Source organism: Hemicordylus capensis, chromosome 5, assembly GCF_027244095.1.
Source record: "Hemicordylus capensis ecotype Gifberg chromosome 5, rHemCap1.1.pri, whole genome shotgun sequence".
NCBI classification, from domain to species: Eukaryota; Metazoa; Chordata; class Lepidosauria; order Squamata; family Cordylidae; genus Hemicordylus; species Hemicordylus capensis.
Window position 1 is genome coordinate 68,183,537 of NC_069661.1, and position 14,975 is coordinate 68,198,511.

General features: G+C 43.3%; 1 protein-coding gene across 8 annotated transcripts in view; it reads left to right on the forward strand.

Moving 5' to 3' along the window:
* The window catches only part of GRIA2 (glutamate ionotropic receptor AMPA type subunit 2), a 114,582-nt gene that overhangs the window by 8,886 nt on the left and 90,721 nt on the right, over positions 1-14,975 (forward strand). The gene's annotated exons all lie outside the window — the stretch shown is intronic.

Genomic DNA, 14,975 nt, shown 5'->3' on the forward strand with positions numbered 1-14,975 from the left:
ATATAACATAAGTAAGAAAGACAGCTCACTGACCTTAACATTTTGTCAACATGATGTCAACAGTGAGTGAGAAGTTTAAAATTTGCTGAATATCACATTAATCTCTCCCAATGCAAATGTTAAACTGTACCTAGTTATGAAACCAATTTGCTTGCCAAAATGATCCGAAAAATTCTGCACTGTGAATTTGCTGTTAATTATACTTGGAGTGTTTGCATACTTGCTGTTGAATATGTCCCAGACACCAAGTGATATTTGATTTCAGTATTTGATATATTACCGTATCTGACAATTAATAGCATTTCGTATTTGGGAGTGCTGTACTGAGTTCTCATGAGGTTTAGTTTTGTTGGGGAGGGGGTCATTAAAAAACCCATGGGGTTAGCACAGGAGGGAACTACAATTCCTAGATACCCAAATAGGCCTTCTCTACATGCCCATATGCCTTCTCAGCTCAGCCTATGGACTCTCATTCCTGTAGGAGAGACCCCTGCTAGTGTTAAAAATGTGAGGAATTGTGCAGAGATAGCCACAGTGGGAGTGGCCATCTCCATGCAACATTGGGGGTTACTGCAGATTCATTAGCATTGGACACTCAGATACACAGCTCTACGGGAATATTGGCCTCGGATAAGCCTGGGAAACTGCTGTAGCTCCTGAGCTAGCTAATGCCTGGCGCTAAAATAAATCAATAATTACTCTGTTTTCTTGATCTGAAGCAGATTGTTGCCAGCTGAGTAACTGGTTCAATAAAGTGAGTCTTTGCATCCTCTCTCTTCAGAGTATTAAAAGGACTGCCTTCACCCACATGGTGAATCTGCCTAAAATTTCAGATAATCAAAAGCCCTTCCCTGCATGCCTACAATGGCAGAGGTTAAGCAAGTGGGGACCAGGTAAAGGGTCTTTGCAGTGGCGATGCCACATTTAGGAATGTGCTTATCAGAAAGGTGAGAGAGACACCAACCGTTTGATCATGCTGGCAAGCTGTGAATGTATTTTTATCTCTCGACCAACCAACTTGTATAATACTACCCCAAATTTACATCTCTGGGCAGTTTACAAGAAGTTAACACACATTAACACTGAGAAATAAAAACCTTAAAACAATTTAAAACACAGTTAAATTAAAAAGCTTGGGTGAAAAGACAAGCCGTGAGGGACTCTTTCAAAGTTGTCAGAGATGGGGATAGTTTTTATTGCTGTTTTTCCAGAATTCTGCTGCTCTAATTAAACAAATTTAATTAGGTCTTTGTGGTTTTATGATAATTTGTTGTTTATCTTTGTTGTAAGCTACTTTAAAGAATTTTAATAGCAAAGTGGCATAGGAGGAGTATTTTAAATAAGTAATATTGTAAGAGTGGATGCAGCTGTAATTGAGAAACAGAGCTCATAGCGAATCCTTCCGCTGTGCTAGGAGCCTGACAGGCATGCAGGCCACTAAATCAAATGCTGGCTCAGCTCTCAGTCTTGCCCATTCCCCCCGTGCTTCAGGGAGGCTGGTTGCTACTTTAAAAATAAAATTAAACCACCCCATGAACAATAATCTTTATTCATCCCCTTAATTTGTGTGGGTTTTTTTTTTTTTTTTTTTTAGGACACTTATTTTAAAGAGCAATCCTGCTCTGGGGATTGGAAAGGGGAAGCAGAGGAGACCTGCTTTAAAAATGTTACATTGGCCTTCAACTTAAGTCTTCACGGCTAAGATCTTGTTCTCACAACAGCAGATGAGATGGTAAACCTGTTTCTGGGCTGCAGATGATATTTTCTGTATTCCCTGAATATAGAAAAGTAGAAGTCGGGGAGAAGGCTTATAGCTCTCCCCATGCTCATTCTCCATGTGTGTGAATTGATTAGCATCCCATCATGTGAACCACTTGCAGCTTGAAGTGAGACAGTTTAGACTGAGTTTACAGCCACATTTGCTGTTTGTGAGCCCTAGGGAGAGGAGAAGTGGCTTTTAGTCACATCCTAAATACCCTGTCAATATAGCAATAGCAATAGCAATAGAACTTACATTTATATACCGCTCTATAGCTGGAGCTCTCTAAGCGGTTTACAATGATTTAGCATATTGCCCCCAACATTTCTGGGTACTCATTTTACCGACCTCGGAAGGATGGAAGGCTGAGTCAACCTTGAGCCCCTGGTCAGGATCGAACTTGTAACCTTCTGGTTACAGGGCGGCAGTTTTATCACTGCACCACCAGGGGCTATGCCACAAAAATGTAAGGCGTGCACCTGGAGGATGGTATCTCAACATCTCGAAATATTAGCCTATCGGACTAATATTAATAGATGCCAAAAGGGGGCAGCACCTCATCATATGCGGTGGAATAGAATATCCCCATCTGTCAGACAGTACACACACAGTCACGGCACTTTCTTTACCTTTAATTGGAGCACTGTGATGAAGAAGAAGATTTATATACCACTTTTCAACAAAAGTTCCCAAAGCAGTTTACATGGATATAAGTAAATACATAAAATGGCTCCCTGTCCCCAAAGGGCTCGCAATCTAAAATAAGAAACATAAGATAGATATCAGCAACAGCCACTGGAGTGATGCTGTGGTGGGATGGTTAGGGCCAGTTGCTCTTCCCCTGCTCAATAAAGAGAATCACCATTTTAAAAAGGTGCCTCTTTGCTCAGTTAGCAGGGGATACTCTTGTGCGTGTCCAGCAACTGTAGCAATGTTACAGCACAGCTTCTTCCCATGTCCTTGGTTGATCCTAACAGGAAGCTCTCCTTTTTTGTCATCATCACCCCCCTGGGTTGTCCCCCTGGTCATCATCCCCCCTCGGTCATCACCTCCACTACTGGGCCCTTGTTCTTAGGTCTACCTCCTTCTACCCCAGTCTGCTCAGGCCTTGCCCACTCTTCTATCTTCTGGCTCTAAATGATCTCTCGGCTTGCTCACTCCCTCACAAACCCCTCCTCTGGGACTTGCCCTTCCCGTAGCAAGACAGCACGGTATGTCTGGCCAGAAGCAGACCAGTCCTAAATCCCCCTTGGATTTGTTCTACCTTACCTTCAGTCTCCTGGGGTTGGACATGCTTCCATGGCTTTCTTGAAGTTCCTGCTGTGGGCTTGAGACTGATAGTAACTTTGTGGAAAATATGGCAAGTATCTTACAAATTAAAGCTTAGAGTAGCTAAAATGGGAGGGAATCTCAACCTGGGGCCTCTTTTAAGAAATTTATTTTAATTAGGATTTCAACATGTTGTTGGTTAGTGGATTAAAAACATGTTGATTGACTCAAAAGGTGACCCTGGTTAGTCAGTTAGCAGTTTAAAAAAAAAATTTTTTTAAATAGAAGTATTTATGAAAATTGGAGATGGCAAGCAAACTTTTTAAAGAGGCATTATCTCCTGTGAGAGAAATAATAATGCCTTTTCTAAGATCATGCCTGCTCTGAATGATGCATGTATGCGTGATCGAAACACAAAGAATGTATGCTTTTTAGAACAAATTCCTCATACCCAAATGTATGCAGATTTTAACTGATTAATTAATTAACCCTCTAAAACATGATTGATATGAGATTTCTTTCACTGAGTGATGTCCTAATTATAATTAACCACTTCTAGAGCATAATTTATTATCTCTTACCAACAACAAAGTGATAAACATGGAGGTCTTTGTGTGATATAATGTCTTCACGGTACAGTATTCCATGAATGCCAAATGGCACAACAGAGTTATTTCATGGAGATACTTATTTTTTTACATCAAACATAATTTCACTTCCTTCTGGAAGAGGCTCCTACAGGGTACAATAAAAGAGTTATAAAACCAACATGTTATTCCAACAGTAGTCTCAGCACAGTGGTGATATATACGAGATCTTGAAAGTCAAATTGCATTAGCACAAGAGAAGGTTGAGCATTTCCATTTTAAATCAAATCTTACAGCTCTGCAGGGATCACTGTACCATGACATTCTGACAAGAAGATGCTGAATCACTCATTGATCTCAGATCTGTTCATAATGGACACAATCCAGCAGGAACTACTCCCCCACTGACATGTAGGGTGGGTGCACAAGAGCACAGGTGTTGTCACAAGACTTACACAGGAAAGTTCTTCATGGATTGTGTCCTATAGTTTCCACCAGCTATTCTTAAAAAACAAACAAACCCAAAACTATGCCCATCCATACCTTTCAGCATTTTGCTGATGAAAAGAGGGATACACTTATTTATTTTATTTCTTGTTCAATTTGTATGCCTCCTTTCATAAAACTTATCTCACTTGTAATAACCAATTCACACATCATGTATTACTCCCAGCCACCCTGCAACCCACTATTACAAATTGTGGCAGGCTGTGTTCTAAAGGTGTACCAGCCTCATTTCTCCCCACCGCCTCAGGCTCATAGCTGTTGCCTCCATATTGACTGACCTCAGTTTGGTCGTCACCAGCTCCTCCCCATTGCCACAGTGGGCATGACTTAGGCCATGACTCCTAAGCTTTTGCCGGCTGCTGGCCCTTTAAGGGCATCATGGCCCAGTGTCTGTTGCTGGGCTGTGATGCTTTTATATTGTCAGAAGTTGGGGAAAGCTTAGGAGCCACAGCAGCACCTCCTAAGCTTTCCTCAGCTGCTGCATGCTATAAAAAGGTCACGGCCTGGTGACTGATGCCAGGCTGAGATGTCTTTAAAGGGCCAGCAGCCAGAGGAAGCTTAGGAGCCACCACGGCAGTTCCTGGAGCTTTAGGAGCAGCCTCAGATGCAACAAGTGAGATGGGGAGACCGGAGGATAGAGGGTGGGGGAGTGGCAGCCTGGTGGACTGGGGTCTGGGGAGAGGCAGCCCAGGCAGTGGCTCTTGGAGGGGAGTGGCTCTTGGTCCTTGAACACGTCTGCTCAATTACAGCTCCGCTCCTGGAAGACAGGATTTCACCCACTACATGCTGTGCAGTACGTAGTGGCTTAGTGTTGTGCACCCATTTACATGCAGGTGCACTAGAGACATAATGCCTCCCCCCCCACACTTGGAGATTTACTTTCGGGAGATTCTGGGGAGGGAGTTGCATCCTGAAAGGCAGCAACTCGCATGAAAGAAAAACTGACTAAGGCATCCCCAAGGGGCAAAAAAGAGAAACAAAATAGGAGAAATGATTTACCAGGGACATATTAGAAAATGGTTTCAGAAAACAATTTACCAGGGACACATTGGGACATAGGGACACAGAAAACAGGGACTGTTTCTTGCATACAGAGGCGATGCATATCTTTTTTATTGCAGAAGATCAAGGAGAGAAGAAACCCTGGCCATTAGGAAATATAAAGGCTGTTTTCTTAGACTGAGTAGTATTTTAAATATTTGCAGACAAAATGTTTCAAACTGATAAACTTTCAAAGGAACAAAAATTGTCCCAACCATAATTGATTATTGGCAACAATAAATCTTTGATGACTATTTTACTTTCCCCCTGATAAAGAATATGAAGCCAGGAGGGTTAGAAGGATTTATTGACTATTTGGTAGGCCTGTGCAGTCAGTTATGTTGGAAATTCAGTCATTCTCGAATGCGACATTGTTTTTCACTGTGAATCTTGGATGTTAGTGCAATTTTGGCTTAATAAAAAAAATTAAAAATCAACGGCTGGACCATTTTTCTTTAAATTAAATACACAGAACCCTTCCATTTTCCACTACCTGTGTGCCAAATTTCAGATGTCTTTGCCCAGCCATTATCGCTTTTGGATTTCCCACCTCTCTTCCCCATGGACAGCTCTCTCCTCCCCCCTCCCCGGTTTAACAAGGTGTCCTTGTGCACCCCCACTGCTTCAAGCGGACTTCTCTCTTGTTTTCTTGATTTTGCAATAACATGGGGGCACAAAGACTCCTTGACAAACAAACAAAAAGCTCAGAGAACAATAATCCTGACTGCTGTATTCATTCAGAAGAGGGAATTCTTCCGATTTTTGCCATTTTTTGCCATTAACAGTACTGATAACAATATTTTTAGCAAGGGGTGGGTGGGTTTCCAAGAACAATTACTATATTTATAATATTGGATCAGTTCGGAGCAGATATTTTTAGGCATGCCTACTAATTGGGTATGGACCAGTCTGCTTATTTTCAATTTTTATTTATTTAAAATATTTGCACCCCACCTCTCCAAAGTTCAGTGTGCCCTAAGAATAGGTTGCGTTAATTTCAAGGGTTGTAATGATAATGGCACAGCGGGGAAATGGCTTGACAAGCAAGCCAGAGGTTGCCGGTTCAAATCCCCGCTGGTATGTTTTCCAGACTATGGGAAACACCTAAATGGGGCAGCAGCAATATAGGAAGATGCTGAAAGGCATCATCTCATACTGCGCGGGAGATGGTAATGGTAAACCCCTTCTGTATTTCACCAAAGACAACTAAAGGGCTTTCTGGTCGCCAGGAGTCGACACCGACTCAATGGCACACTTTACCTATACCTTAATTATAAGTCAACTTTAGTTTTGGATGTTTGAGTACTATATTTTAAATAAATACACTTTATGGCACCTGAAATCATTGCTTCAGCTGGACTGTTAAAAAATTCAGTGGAACTAAAGTGGTGTATATGTAACAGTAGAATTACAGTCAAGGTTACATGCACTCTTTGCTTTTTTTAAAAAAAGAGTGCCTGTTTCTGTTTGTTTTATCATTTATGTATGTATGTATGTATGTATGTATGTATTTTCTATATCACGCTTCCACAAATGGCTCAGGACGGTTTTGCATAATGGCTCCGGTATTTTGCATAATGAATTCTGCTTCTGCTAACCAAAGGGAGGATCAAAGAGCTTCTCAGGTCTCTAAAGTCCTCTGGCCACCAGAGATTGCTTAACTGGAGATGCCAGTGAACTTCTTCATGCGGAGGCTTGGAGAATAACTGGATAGTGCTCCCCAAAGAAGAGGAGATCTTTTTCAGCCCTGGCCTTTTCTCCAGTGCGGTGGTTCCCAACCAGAGTTCCTCCAGATGTTGCAGAACTACAACTCCCAGCATCCCCAGCCATAATGAATGGTAGTTGGGGATGATTGGAGTTGTAGTTCAGCAACATCTGGAGGAACCCTAGTTGAGAACCACTGTTCCAGTGTATGGTGATAACCAAATTGGAGAAGAAGAGACAGGAAACTCTTTCTCTTTCACACTAGCCTTTCCCAAGCACATTTCCTCCACCAGCAGAGGAGGAAGGAAGTTTTCTCCCTGCCCTCCCCCCCATGTCAGTATGCCCAATGGAGGAGCACAGAGGTGGCCAAAGATATTTTTTTGCCCGAGAAGGAAGACACCAGACTATGCCACCAAGCCAGCTGTGGTGGTGGGGTGTGCCTAGCTTGAGATGGATGGGGAAGAAGGAAAGGTGTGTCCCGGCAGGGTGAGGAAGGGGAAATGAACAGTGTGCTCCAGTAGGGTGAGGAGGGGCAGAAGTACTGGAGAGTGCTGTGTACCCCCATGGTGGTAGGGGCCTGGCCCTTGCCACCTCCTACCTACGCCCCTTTCTTTTTCATGGAAGGCCTGCCCTTGAAGCAGCATGCGAAGAGGAAAAGCAGGGCTGTCCCTGGGATCTGTAGTCTGGGCTATTCCTGAGATGGTGGTAGACAATTCTGAGCTAGATGAGCCCATGATCTAAAGCAGCTTCATAGCATGAAATAAACAGGATTGTTATTTCTTGTTTACACAGTCAGACAGGTGTTATTGACTGGTTTGTTTTATCCAGACATTGAGTCCTTCCCAAGGACCTGGGATGGATGAATTTTATTGTCAATACTGTTGGTTATTATAGATATCGTCGCAAAATATAGTCTGTTCCCAGTAAAGTTGCTTTTTGTAATTGGTTGATGGTGATTTCTGTGGCCCCTATGGTGTTGAGGTGCTCTCAGGTTTATTATTATTATTATTATTATTATTATTATTATTATTAATTCAATTTCTATACAACCCTTCCAAAAATGGCTCAGGGCGGTTTACACAGAGAAATAATAAATAAGGATAGACAGTCTTCATGCAAGACTGAAAGCCAGTTATAATTAAAAATAGGAATCATACATTTAAAGATACTAGTAGACAATGGACATGCATCTGTAGCTATTATGCACAGAAGACACAAGTGCTTTACTGTTGTTTGCTGTGATTAGGACAGTACTCAGCACGGGTGATTCTCATGTGCAAACACAGTATTTTTCCTCTTGGATGAAAGATCCTACACATGCAGAGGACATTCCATATTTAATGTATAATTCTGTTTTAGTTCTAGATATCATAACTAGACTGCTGTATTTGTTTCTAGGTTCCCTCAAATAGCTAAAAACCATATTTTACTCTAATTTTCAAATCACCTTAATGCCTCTTTGACATTTTCTATAGTTTAAAAAAATCATTTTTATACTAATTAGACCCAAATAAGATTTCCAGCTGATCTCATGGGATGAGCTTCTGTAGTACTTAACAAAGAAGAGGAAAAGGACTCAGCTCAGGGAGGAGAGTTGGTCTTGTGGTAGCAAGAGTGACTTGTCCCCTTAGCTAAGCAGGATCTGCCCTGGTTGCATATGAATGGGAGACTAGAAGCGTGAGCACTGTAAGATATTCCCCTTAGGGGATGGAGCCGCTCTGGGAAGAGCAGAAGGTTTCAAGTTCCCTCCCTGGCTTCTCCAAGATAGAGCTGAGAAAGTTTCCTCTGCAACCTTGGAAAAGCCGCTGCCAGTTGGTGAAGACAATACTGAGCTTGATAGACCGATGGTCTGACTCAGTATATGGCAGCTTCCTATTTTCCTAACTCACCATTCTGAGTGAGGGAGAAGGAAGCCACTGAATCTTCTTGCCCTATTTCCCTCCGCACTGGAACTGGAGAATCCAGCTGCACCTGAAAGAGGCAGCAATTGGAGGAAACCGGCTATGTCAAAGCAATTTGAGCCCAGCATTGGCAGGAAAAAGGAGCAAAGGAGGCAGGCAAGATTGTGCACTTGAGAAACAGAGCCACTGTGTGTGCTCTCATCCAGTTTATGATACCTGCCATGCTGCCAAATATGACAGAGAGAGCAGTGAATAAATGCCTGAAATCTATGATTAGTAAGCTGCAAGACAGGCAGGGAGTTTGTGGATGGAAAGCCTGCACATTACAGGGATGCACTGACAACCTTCCCTGCACATGCGCACATACGATGTAGTCTGTATTAGTGGAGGCTTGGCCAGAAACTAGTGAGAGCAGTAGGTGGAGCTTGCTTGCATTATGTGCATCCAATATAGCAGTGTTTTGGTTTTTTACCTGACGAGTGAATTGCAATGACAGGCTAGACATTAGGAAGAATGTCCTAACTGTAAGAGCTGTTTGATAGTGGAACCGTCTGCCCCATAGGCTCTCCTTCACTGGAGGTTTTCAGACAGCAGTTGGACAGCCATCTGTCTGTAACAGTTTCCTGCGACGGGCGGTTTCCCGAATGGCTTTTTACTCCTGCTTTGCTACCTTTGAGGTGGGGGTGGGGAGTTCTTATGACTGAGGGATTTACAGCGACTTCAGTACAGTAGCAGCAAAGTGCTGTTGATATTGTCAGTGGCATCATTCAGCTTTTTTTCCTTGACAATTTGCACTTGATACGCAGTATATGCGTTCTTAAAAAGTTGCACTTGGCGAGAGTGTGGGTTACCATTGTGTGTGATACTCTGGCATTTTGGAGAGACCCCAAACAGTGAATGGTGATGGGTGGTGGGCGCCTCCTCTGCTCCTCCTCACACACCTGTCGTCATTCCCAGTCAGCTCCTGCCAGCAGGAGGGCGGATGGGTTGCTTCTTCTCTGGCTTGTGCGCAAGAGAAAACAGCTTATCCATCCACTCACTTGCAGGTGCCTGTGCAAGGCAAGTAGCAGAGGGAGGAGGAGGAGGAGGAGGAGGAGGAGGAGGAGGCGGCTACAGCTCAGCACACAGTCCACTTCACTCAGATTTATGCTTTTAAATAAGACCCTCAAGACTTTCCTGTTATTGCAAGCTTTTAATTAGAATTTTAATAATTTGTTTAATATTGCTTTTCTTGTGTTTAACCTGTGGTTTTTAATATTGAAATTTGTACACTGGCTAGAGATTTATATATCAGGCAGTATAAAATATGATAAATAATAATAATAATAAATAATATGTGGGTATATGGGCTTTATATAACTCAGCCTAGCTTAAGCTACTTCCTCCTGCAGTAAAGCAGCCCGTCTGGAAAAGCTCCAGCAGGAGGTGCACCAGATGGCCTCTGCGGTATTTCCCAACAACTCTTAAATTCTATGATTCCATGGGCAGGCTCAGACAACATGATAAAAGCTGAACTACCAGTTCTTGGAGCAAACTCGATTTCTGGTGGTGTGTGTGTGTGTGAGAGAGAGAGAGAGAGAGAGAAAGAGAGAGAGAGAGAGAGATGCTGACTTAAAAAAAAAAATATTGGCCATTTCATGAGAACCTGCCAGTGTCAGCATATTCTGCTCTACATGCAGTTCTGAACCGAACATCTGTAACCAAGATTTGAGGTGCAATAGGGCAGAATATGCCAACATTGATGAGTTAGGATGACATGACCAGTGCTGGCATATTACTCCCCCATGGGAGCAGGACTCACCACTGAGCTCTGGAAACCAGTGGTTCCACTTTTTCTGTATTGTCTGGACCACCCCCTGATTCAGCTACATCAAAACTTACATCTTACGTTATATATCGCCTGACTCCAAGGTTCTAGGTAGTTCACAACAATAAATACAATAAAAACAAAATAAAACAAACTGTTAGAACAACAATGATTTAAAACAATTTAAAACATTCAAAGATTATTTAAGCCAGGCTTAAAAAAATGTGTCTTAAGGACTCTTTTAAAGGCAGGGAGTTTTTCACACCTGGCTTTTAGCTTGCACCTCTTCCGGAATGGAGGTGTGTGTTCACAGATTGGCCAAATTTACCCCAAAGTCCCCGTGAGCTATCAGGGAGCACTTCACACACAATCCCGGCTTTTCATCATGTGTTAAGATTGTAGCCTAATTTATATCTAGAGTAAAGAAATCCACTTTTTGCGTCAGTTTTCCCCCAAACTCACAGTAAAGCCTAGCAGAAAACCCGCAGTAAAGCCTGCTGTCGGGAAAGCTCCTGGTAAAGATGATAAGCCACAAATGTCTACAGAGAGTGCATTCTACAGCCCAGGAGCAACTACAGAGAAGGCCCACTCCTGAGTCACCGCCAGAGGAGCTGGCGGCATATGGAGATGTACCTCTCTTGGTGACCTTAATGTGTGGTGGGGAACATGCAGAAGAAGGCACTCTCTTAGGTAACCTGGTTCTAAGCTGTTTAGGGTTTTAAAGGTAATTACCCGCCATACTGTATATGACAGGTAGAAAAAACATTCCCCTCTTTGCAAAGAATTAGCTCTTTGTGCCCTAAAGGTTATTCTTATAACTTTGGTTTACAGATTCTCATCTCTTTTGTTCCTAACAAATGTGAGCCTTTGACTAATGCAAAATGTCTATCAAAATGAGGGCTGCTTGAGAGAGCTGGTCTCGACTGTAGAGTAGGCTAATGCTTTGACAGCAATCAGTCATTCCAAATCATTGTATGCCACTCAGCATTTGAATTTATTTGCACTGAACGCAACAAACTTCTCATCTGATGATAGGTTTCTTTCAGAATAATGGGTTAGTATCACCAGGAAAATGGCTTCTCTGCAGGCACATGAGAATGTGGCACCTGAGAGCTCAGATTGTACAGATTGCTTTCCATCAGATGATTGTGACCGGTGGCTGTATTTGCAGTGAGAACAGCAGATCCTCCTAGCTCATGTGTGATACCAGTAATATCCCTCGAAGAGCACTTCAACATGCCGAAGTACCTCATTTCAAAAATAATCTGTTCTGTCCTTTCCAGTAGCTTTATGCATGCAGGATTGTTGATAATGCCTCCTTACTTGCAGCTCGGAACTCATGTTTTTTTTAATTGTACTAAGAATGATGGTGCTTTAGGTTTACATTTAGACTGGATCTGTGTCATGCTTTCATTGTACAATAGTCTTGACCGTATTTAATACACAATCTTCTTTATTGGTGAATCCAGGAGCATTATTAGGTAGACTGCACTGCCTGTGGGTTTTTAAAAAAACTTTATCTGTTAAAAGGGTTAAAAAGCCAGTTCCATATCCTGCTCAACTGCCTAAAATTGACCTGATTGAACCAGAAAGCCATTAGTTGAAAATTTTTATATTGAGATGGAAATTCCAGACAATTCTACAGATCATTAACTAGGCAGATTTATCTCTTCCAGTCCTGCATCCTGGGTGCAATGTGATTGCACCATTCCTAGACTTCCTAGATTATCTTTTGAATGTGTTTATCCTAACCTCTCTATAGCTATGTAAGGCAGAATTTCTACAGTACAATCTGTTTAGGTTTTCTCTCAGTCTTTCCCCGTAGAGACGATATAAACTATGCAGACATCATTACTCTTCCTGTCTGGTTAAAGAGTGCACTATTCTTCTCCTGAAATTGAATGCTTGTTGAATGCTTCTGCTGAACAGTTCATTGCATTTAATTTAACATATATAATCTAGTTACAATCAGACCTGATTACAGCAGAATCCCACATCTTCCCATTTGACTGGTCTGGTAAATAAATTCTGCAAGCATACTTGAAGTAACCATCACCTTTTTCTAAAAGTCAGGATACTAGACAAAGGAGATGTTCACAAGCATGAATTACTGTATTATTGTAACTGATAAAGACTTTCAGTTTAAAATCACTTATTGTTGTGATGTCTCTGTCCACTGAGACACTAAGAAACATTAAACAGTAAAATTGGTGCTTTAAGTAGCCAAAAAGCACAAGACAACCTTATTGTCTCCAGATCCAAGACCTAGAGCTAAAATACTTCATTTTCCTTCTTCTCCCCAGAGTAGTCTCTAGCCTGTTAGTACAACAGAAGACTTGAAATAGATTAGCTTCCAGTCAGGTCTCCTGGGATCTAGCTAGGATCATGGGATCGTTCCATCATACTAAATACTGAGCCTGTTCACACGAGCAACCTTACCTGGGCTTGTGCAGCCCTACAGAGTTAGGGCTGTTTGTGTGAATCACAGATCACACAATCATCATATGAATCATATGAACCAGGATCATAGCCAATCTCAGCGCTGCTTCACTGGGTAAGCCAAGGGTTTTTACCTGGGCTTTTACATGGGTAAAAGGATGCAAGTGTGTCCTTCTACCCAGGTCTCCGATCGTGTGTCTGCTCCAGATGCAGGAGCCCAAGCAGACACAGAGCTGGGTGTCTAGAGCGCCCAGCTAAGGGGGAATCCCTCAATACACCATGCTCCACACGCAGTGCATTGAGGGATATCTGGAGGCAGGGGTGCATTTTCCCAGCCTCCAAAATGCCATGCTGCCAGGTGCAACACGGGTCATGTGAGAGTGCAGATCATGGAGAGTGTGGATTATGGAGAGGAGAGCTGGATCAGTGCGGAACATGGAGAGGAGAGCTGGTCTTGTGGGAGCAAGCATGACATGTCCCCTTAGCTAAGCAGGGTCCCCCCTGGTTGCATATGAATGGGAGACTAGAAGTGTGAGCACTGTGAGATATTCCCCTCAGGGGATGGAGCCGCTCTGGGAAGAGCAGAAGGTTTCAAATTCCCTCCCCGGCTTCTCCAAGATAGGGCTGAGAGAGATTCCTGCCTGCAACCTTGAAAAAGTCGCTGCCAGTCTGTGAAGCCAATACTGAGCTAGATAGACCAAAGGTCTGACTCAGTATATGGCAGCTTCCTATGTTCCTTCCTATGTTCCTATGTGGCTATGTGAGCCGCATGACCTACGAAGCAAAGAAGATCATCGGGGGGGGGGGTAGGAATGCTCCTGTCTCCCACCCCCCGCCGCCCTCTCTGCCCAGTGAAAAAGATCTTGTGAATAACCCTACATCCTTGGTTGGTCTGATTAAACCCAAATTAGTTGGCCTTTAGTGTAAGACATTTCCCTCCCTCTTTTATTTAGCAATTTGGTAGCCAGAATCCAGAGATTGTGAAACTGGTTTTGGGACTCAAAGAGAACTTTATACTTGTTCTGCATGAACAATCCCATACCTCCACCTCCCCCCCCACCAAAACAACAACAACAACAAAACCGCACACAGAGATAATACTGCTTTAAAATCAGGGGCCGATATCTACAGTTGAGCACATGTATGCATGGAACACAGACTGCCACTAGAGAAGCTGTGCCTGAATTTCTGACTTCAATCATACTTTCCCCATAGCAATCCATTGGAAACTCAAAAATATTAATTCCCCAAAGGCTGGGCAGAAACTGCCCACATTTCACATGATGTCCCTACATAATCATAGGATTAAATGTGTGGGCATCCAAGGAGATCAGTCCACATGTTGATCCTATGTTGGAATTGCCAGCCCAAAGCACCAGGAGGCATCAGATTGCGGGGCAAGTGGTGGGAACCCTTTAACTCCCAAACCAGCATTGGTGTGGTTGGAGGCTGGGCAGCGCAGCAATTCTTGGGAACATTGTGGGCAGGCAGGGAGTGACACAGGGCAGCCTGGGAAGCCTGCGTGGCTGTTGGGAGGATGTGTGGGCCTCTGGGGTTATAGTCCCACTCATACCTGCTCCCAAGTCCTCCCAGCAGCCACGTGGGTTTTCCAGGCTCCCCTCCTTAACACCCTATCTGCTTCCCCAGTGCTCCCGAGAATCACTGCGTCACCCAGCTGCCTCTGTGCCAGTGCTGGGTGGGCAGTCAAAGGGGCCCCCACCACCAACACTCTACCTAGGGCACTTTCGCCACACTCTGGTGCCTCCTGGTGGTGAGAGCTGGGAAATCCGACATTGGATCCAGTGTGCACAGCCCTAAGTAGTAGGGCTCTAGGATGCTCTTAGTAATTCTTGATGAAGGCTGCTTCCCACATTACAAGAAGCAGTAAAATTCAGACACACCTGCCAACATTTCTGCTACATCTTTAAACATGGAATTGGCATTTATGTATCTGCCCCACA